The following is a 7,657-nucleotide window of genomic DNA, read 5'->3' on the forward strand; positions in this document are numbered from 1 at the left end:
AAGAGAAAGATTAGCACGTGCCATAGGGAAATTGTGACAATATAGCCTCTTGCATGCCTAGGCGGATAGAAATCTGAGATGGAAGGCATCATTATGTGTGTCTATGGCTAAAGAGAGAGATTAGGAGCATGAGAGCTGAGTAAAAGCCATCTGATTTGGTGACCAGGAGCCACTGGGGACACCGAGAAAAGTGATTCATTGGAGTGGTGTGGACTGGAACTAAGTACCTGTGGGTAGAGAGTGATTCAGTAGTGAGGAAATAAGGAGGTGAAGGCAGACAGCCTTTTGAAAACGTAACCAGGAAATGAAGGAGAAAAATAACGCCAGACTTAAAGTCAGAGTTATCTGGTTGGGCGCGGTGGCTCACGCCTGTAATCCTAGCACTCTGGGAGGCCGAGGCGGGTGGATTGCTTGAGGTCAGGAGTTCAAGACCAGCCTGAGCAAGAGCGAGACCCCGTCTCTACTAAAAATAGAAAGAAATTATATGGCCAACTAAAAATCTATATAGAAAAAATTAGCCGGGCATAGTGGCACATGCCTGTAGTCCCAGCTACTCAGGAGGCTGAGGCAGTAGGATCACTAAAGCCCAGGAGTTTGAGGTTGCTGTGAGCTAGGCTGATGCCACGGCACTCACTCTAGCCCGGGCAACAAAGCGACACTCTGTCTCAAAACAAACAAACAAAAAAAAGTCAGAGTTATTGCATACTGATGAAATAAACTTCAGGGCTCTTCACTGCTCTGGCCCTGGGAGGCCTTGGATTTTGTAATATTTATGGTATTTATCAGCTTTTTAAAAATGTGCTATTTGTTATGACTTCTCTTCTTATTCTAAATAAATGCTTATTTTTGTACCTGATTTTATGTTTGTAATTTTGTATTCTTTTTTTCTAAACAACGCCACCCAAATCGTTTAAGCTTTAGGTTGCCCAAACCTGATATGCTCCAGCAAGGGTCTATGTTCAAGAAGAAGATTCATCAGTAAGGGAATTTCTTTGCTCCTGTCTTCTAAGGCCCTGTAAAGTTTTGGCAGAGATGAATTCTAACTCTTCCAGTGAACACACTGGTGTGCTGGTCTGGGCTGGGCAGATGTGACAGTTAAGTTACCCTGCATGTTGAAAGGGCACTTCATTTTGGGTCCTTCCAGTCTAGGCCTTTCTTCCTTTCCTTTAACCTCTCATTACCATGTACTGGTTGATCAGATTAGCTACTATTCTTCGGAAGGTGGTACTTTCCTGGGTGGGACTGGATTCAAGTTCTTTGTCAACTTGAGGTTCTCTATTTATTTCAAAGAGCAGGACTTTGAGGGCATCTGTGACCAGACAGGGGGTGGGTGGCAGGGAGGGCATGGTGACAGGGAGGAGGTGAGTGGCTCTGGGGAAGGGTAAGGAAGGGGCACAGCATGGGTGGTTTGGTCCAGGTGAGGCATTTGAGGTGGGGTGGCTGGGTTTTCTGGGGTTGGACAAGAACACAGGTCCAGACGGACAGGACTAGGGCAGAGTTGGAGCTGTACCTGGGAGGACATGCAAGAGAGGGAGGTGTGGAAGGTGAGGTTAGTGTCAGGGGTGAGTGTGGCGGCTGCAGAGACACCTCCAGAGCAGCCGCTCACAGGAAGCCTCGTCTGATCACTGACTCATCGTGCTGCCCGCTCTTCCTGTGCTTCAGTTCCCCTCCTGTGAGACGAGAAGCACCGCAGGGGGCCATGGAGAGGAAAACCTAAGAAAAAACAGAATGAAAGCACTGGTGGAATATATATTCTTCTATGGTTTCTATGGTAATAATCCTGGGCTCAAGTTAAAAAAAACCCAACTATATAAAATGAGCTAAATATGTGTTCAACTTTGTTAGTAAAATGCATTTCAAATTCAGGTTTTGTGTGACAATCTTTTAGTGACAATCCTCTTCCAAGGGATTGTCACTAAAAAAGAGATAATTTCCTCAAGAAAACTCCACATCTCATTTGCCATTGACATGCAGAAGTTGAATCAGGCACAGATTTTTTTGCAATAAGGAAGGAAATGGTAAACAAATACTGCCCTTTTTATTCAAAATAATATTTATTGAGTACCTACCATGTGCCAACGTGCCAGCCTTATAATAGCTTCTCAGACTACAAAGCTGGAATGGGTAGATTTATCCTTAAATAAGTACAACAGAAGAGAAAGGAACACAGCTACTTACAATCGCATGGCATGAGGCTCTACTCAGAGGTATATGCCAGGTGCTCTGAGAGATCACACAAAGGAGTCATGTGTAGAAAAAGGGAACCCTCGTACACTGTTGGTGGGAACATAAATTAGGGCGACCACTATGGAAAACAGTATGGAAGTTCCTCAAGAAAACTAAAAATAGAACTACCATATTAACCAACAATCCCACTACTGGGTATAGATGCAAAGGAAGGGAATTTAGTGTATCAAAAAGATATCTGCGCTCCCAAGTTTATTGCAGCACTATTCACAATAGCTAAAATATGTAATCAACCTAAGTGTCCATCAATGGATGAATGGATAAAGAAATTGTGGTTCATAGACACAATGGAATATTATGTAGCCACAAAAAAGAATGAAATCCTGCCATTTGCAACAACCTGGATGGAACTGGAGAACATTACGTTACGTGAAATAAGCCAAGCACAGAAATACAAATCTTGCATGTTCTCACTTGTATGTGGGAGCTAAATATTAAAAACAACTGATCTCATGAAGACACAGAGTGATGGTTAACGGAGGCTGGGAAGAGCAGTGGGGAGGTGGAGATAAAGTGGGGATGATTAATGGGTGCAAAAATATAATTAAATAATTAGATATTTGATAGCACAGCAAATTAACTATAAACAACAATAAGTTAGGGTATACTTTAAAATAACTAAAAGAGTGAAATTAGAATGTTCCTAACACAAAAAAATGATAAATGCCTGAGATGATGGATACTCCAATTGCCTTGATTTGATTAATTCACATTGTATGCTTGTATCAAAACATCATATGTACCCTATAAAGATAAACAACTATGATATACACATGATAATTAAAAATAAAGAAAGGGGGCCGTGTTGGAGGGGACAGAAGCCAGCACATGTTCCACTGAGAAGCTGACACATGGGCTGGACTCTGGAAGTGTTGAATGAGGAGGTGCTCAGGTAGCAAAACGAAGGGCGGCAGCACCTAGGAGGAGGATTTTGTCACTGGCGGTAAATCTCAAGTCAGACTATTAGAATAACAGTCCCTTGCAAACTGACACTATGGTTGAGTCATATTCATATGTCCCAGGACTTTTTCCAGACCCTTGTCCGGACTGGAGCCCCAACAAGCATTTCTGTTTAATTCACCCCCTTGTCTAAAAGCACGCAGTGGCTTTCCAGAGATTACGAATGTAATGCACCTGCTGTCCTAGGCTAGGGAGCCCTGCGTGACCTTTACCCACCTGCGCTGCTCTTCCCCTCACGCTCTTGACCCTCACTCGTCGTGCGACCGGCTATCCTCTCTCCGTGAAGTATCTTCTCTTCAGAGAGATCTTGACTGACCAGCTTATCTTAGTAGGCTCCTTGTGCTCCATCCTGATTTTCTGAATATTGTATCCTACAAATAAAATATTTGCTGGATAAATTAAATGTTGATTGCAATAATAATGATGACATTTATTGAGTGCTTACTATAAGCCAACTATGTGGCAACTATTCTTATTTCTTTATAAACATTACCTCATTTAGTTCTCGTAATAAACTTACGAAGTTAGTGCTATTATTATTTCTATTGTACAGAAGAGGAAACTGAAACTTAAGAGAGGCCAAGAAAATTGGCCCAGGAAACACAGCTAGTGAGATAGTGACAAGCTTAGAAATCAGTAAGTCTGACCTCAGAGTCTATCCTCTTAAACATATTTACTGAATTTTAAATACTGCCTTTTGAGTATGTATGACGGCACAAAGGGTTAGCAAATTATTATCATATAGTTATTTCAGATCAGCCTCGTGTTCTATAAATTTTTAATTGATCAGGGACATTAATCTTCTATTACAATTCCTATTATTATCCATGGTATCAATTGACATTCCTTGTTTATTGGCAAAAGGAAAATATGAAGCTAATTCTCTCCCTTTTAGTCTTCAGGTTTCCCTTGCCTGCAATTTGTGTGATGCCTATGAGCTTGTATTCAGGAGGGAGCTCCAAGGCAGTGCATATCAAACATTTCTGTTCATAAGAATCACTTGGGGATCTTATTAAAATACAATTTCTGATTCAGTAGGCCTAGGATGGGGCCTAAGATTCTGCATTTTTATTAAGTTGCCAGGTGATCTGATGCTGCAAGTTGGGGAACACACTTTGAGTAGCAAGGATCTAAGGGATAAGTGTAGCGTGGAACCTAGGCTTTTTCTTCTATCCCCAACAGATGAAATCTGACCAAATGACCCTGTGGGGACAGACCTTGGTGAGGAATGAGGATTAGGACATGCAACTACACTAGAATTTAATCTCCAGGAGATCGGGGTCCTTTTCTGCCTTCTTCACAGCGTGTTCCCCATTCCTGGCACAGAGTTAGAGCTCAGTACTTACTGAGGGGAGAGAATCTGTCCTTGCTTAGAAGAGCAGACCATAGTTCATGGCCTCATTCTCCCATTCCTCCCCAGTTCCGTGGTCAGAGTGGGATCCACATTTTGAGGTAAATTCCTTTTGTGCACACTTATTTGCATGACGGGGGTGGCAGGAAAGGCATATGTGGGAGCACAAGAGGAAAAATGGGATCCCAAGACTTGAACTTCTACTTTGATTAATAGTTAAGCCCCTTTTGGATTTGTCTTTTCTGGTTTAGGGTCACATGCAATAGACAGTTTCCTAGTGCTCTGGAATTGAGTGAGTTTCTGGAAATATTTATTCATTCTTCCAACATATATGTGAAAGTGAACAATGACCTCTATCCTCACAGAGCTTTTATTGCAGCTGGTAGAGACATATGTAATAAGACATAAATAAGTATATTATATGTTATAAGGTAATAAGGACTAAGAAAAAAAGAGAAGTAGAGCAGGGTAAGGGAAGTACGGGAATATGAGGTACAAGGTAGTTTTAGTGTTAAATAGGAAGGCCCAAGTAGGTCTCATTGAGTAAAGGCTTGAGGTGGGATGAGGGAAAGATCCAGGCAGGTTCTGGGGGCATGAGTGCTGCCAGGCAGAGGCAGCAGCTGGTGTAAAGGGCCTAAGGTAGGAGAGTCGCTGGAACATTCCAGGGACAGCAAGGAGGTCATTGTGTCTGGAGTGCAGTGAGGGATGAGGACCATTATACAGAGGGAAGTTGGAGAAGTAAGAGGACAGGTGAAAGGTCATTCAGGTAGGTCCTGCAAGTTGGATTTTGCTCTGAGTGAAGGAGGCAGGCTTTCTAGAGCTTTGATCATAGGAGTGACATGATCTGACTTATGTTTTAGAAGAGTCTCTCCGGCTTTTGTGTTGTGAATGGACTGCGGGCCAGGACAAAGGCAGGGGGCCAGTAACAAGCTGTGGCAATAACCCAAGTGAGAGATGATGGTGACCAGGACCAGAGTTTAGGAGTAGAGGTGGTGAGATGTAGCAGATTCTGGACATTCTGAAGGTGAGAGGTGACAGGATTTCCTGAATGGTAGGATGTGGGTTGTGAGAGACAGAGAGGGGTCAACAATGTTTCTGATGTTTTTGACCTGAGCAACTGGACAGACAGAGTAACAATTAACCAAGGGGAGACATGTGATGGGAACAATCAGGAGTTTAGGGTTGAGAGAGAAGAAGAAAAGTTCTGTTTTGGACAAATTAAGCTGGAAGGGATTGTCGGGTTTCCATGTGAAAAATATAAAGTAGGTGGTTGTGGATATAGGATTTTAATGTTCAGGAGAGAGGTCTGGGCTGGATGTAGAAATTTGGGAGTTATGGAATACAGCAGAAATTAAAGCTTGAGACTGGATAAGTGAATGCCCATAGGGAAGATCAGAGGACCAAGGACTGAGTCTTCGGACACTCCAGAGATTGCAGAGAAGAGGAGGAACCAGATAAGGAGATGGAAAAGGAGTGACCTGCAAGGTAGGAGGAAATCAAAGAGTGTGGGGTCCTACCAGGTGGGGAAAGTGTATCAGGGAGTTGGGAAGGGTCTACTGTGACAAAGGCTTCTGAGGGTCAAGTGTGATGTGATCTGAGAATTGCTGAGAATTGATCACGGGAGCCAGCAAAGCAGAACTCATCTGTGACTTTGTTAAGAGCAGGTATGGTAGAGCCATGGAGACAAATGCCTGATTGGAAAGAGTTTAGGAAAGAGTAAGAGAAGAAATAGTGGAGGTAGCATGTAGAGACTCACTTGAAGATTTCTGTAGTAAAATATAATGTATTATTAAGGGCCCCAGAGCTGACCATGTGAGGAAATTTGAAAGAGAAGTGGAAAAGAAATCAATGCAATTAGGCAAGATGAAGAGTCAGAGTAAGGAAATTAGAAATTTATTTACTAGCAGACAATTAATAGGTAGTGTAGGTAACATGTACTTCTAAATTTTACCAAAGGCCCATATTAGGGATGCTCAGGCCTGGGCTAGGTGCTGCCCCCTCAGTCCTCAAAGAGGTACAGTCAAGTTGGTGGGACAGACTCTCTACAAAGGGATAAATGACCACAAAGGATTTGAGCCAAGGCAGTCCTGGGCTTGCTCAGTACCAAGGTAAAATTGCAGGTCAGCCCTGTTTTGAATGACAGGAGCAGGGATCCACTGGGGGACAAGGTGGGCAGAGCCGTCTCTAGAGGGGTTGTGAGTCAGGAGCTAAACCCACATTCCTTGAGAGATGGATGGAAACAGATCCCGTGAGAGATGTGAACCAAGGCAAGTGTGCAACATCCAGTAAAACGACCCTTTTGGCACTGTGGTTGAGCAGATGTTTAAGAGAGGGGAAAGTTAGGAAACAGGATGACAGGGCTGTAAATCCTTTCAAGGTCTCGTTTTAGTCAATAGTTGTGACTTCCCACCACAATGAACCTTTAGTTTTGCATCAGGAAGAAACAAAGCTAAGAAATTGTTCATCCTTTTAAAGCCACTAATATTCACCTCTTCCCTGTTGCGGGTGGTACTTACAGAGAGGGCACACCCAGAGATGGGCAGGAGAGAGGAAGAGAGTGTGACATGTTACTCGGACAGACAGGCCAGAAGGATCACCAGCCTGCTGTCTGCCTGGACTTTTGAGAGAGTGCTCCTTGGTCCTGGGCTGTGCTTTATTGGCTTACCCTGTGTGCAGAGGAAAGGAATTTTTGTAGATCAGTCAAATGTATAAATGCTCCTATAAATTAAGATATCAGTGGCATATGCAATATATGATCTTTTTCTTTCAACTTCTGCAACCTTTATACCTTTGAAGAGAAAGAACACAAGAGAGCTTGCTGTATTACTCAGACCCACCCAGGCAAGTCCCAAGCAAAATCCTTGTTCCCTGAAAACATTTGCAGGAACATGTGTAGTGTGTGTGTGTTGAAGGAAAGAATATGGGCATGATGTGCAGAATAAAAAGGCCAAGAGAGGGTCTTAGCCTTGCCCCCTTTCTCTGCCTTCCCCAGCTTGTTGGCATTTTCTTCTCAATCACTTCCTGTTCCTGAATCTGGCCCCTTCCATGTGCACCTGCCGGGACTTCACTTCAGGAGACCAGCCTCTGCTTAGCCAACAT

Source organism: Eulemur rufifrons, chromosome 8, assembly GCF_041146395.1.
Source record: "Eulemur rufifrons isolate Redbay chromosome 8, OSU_ERuf_1, whole genome shotgun sequence".
Taxonomy (NCBI): Eukaryota; Metazoa; Chordata; class Mammalia; order Primates; family Lemuridae; genus Eulemur; species Eulemur rufifrons.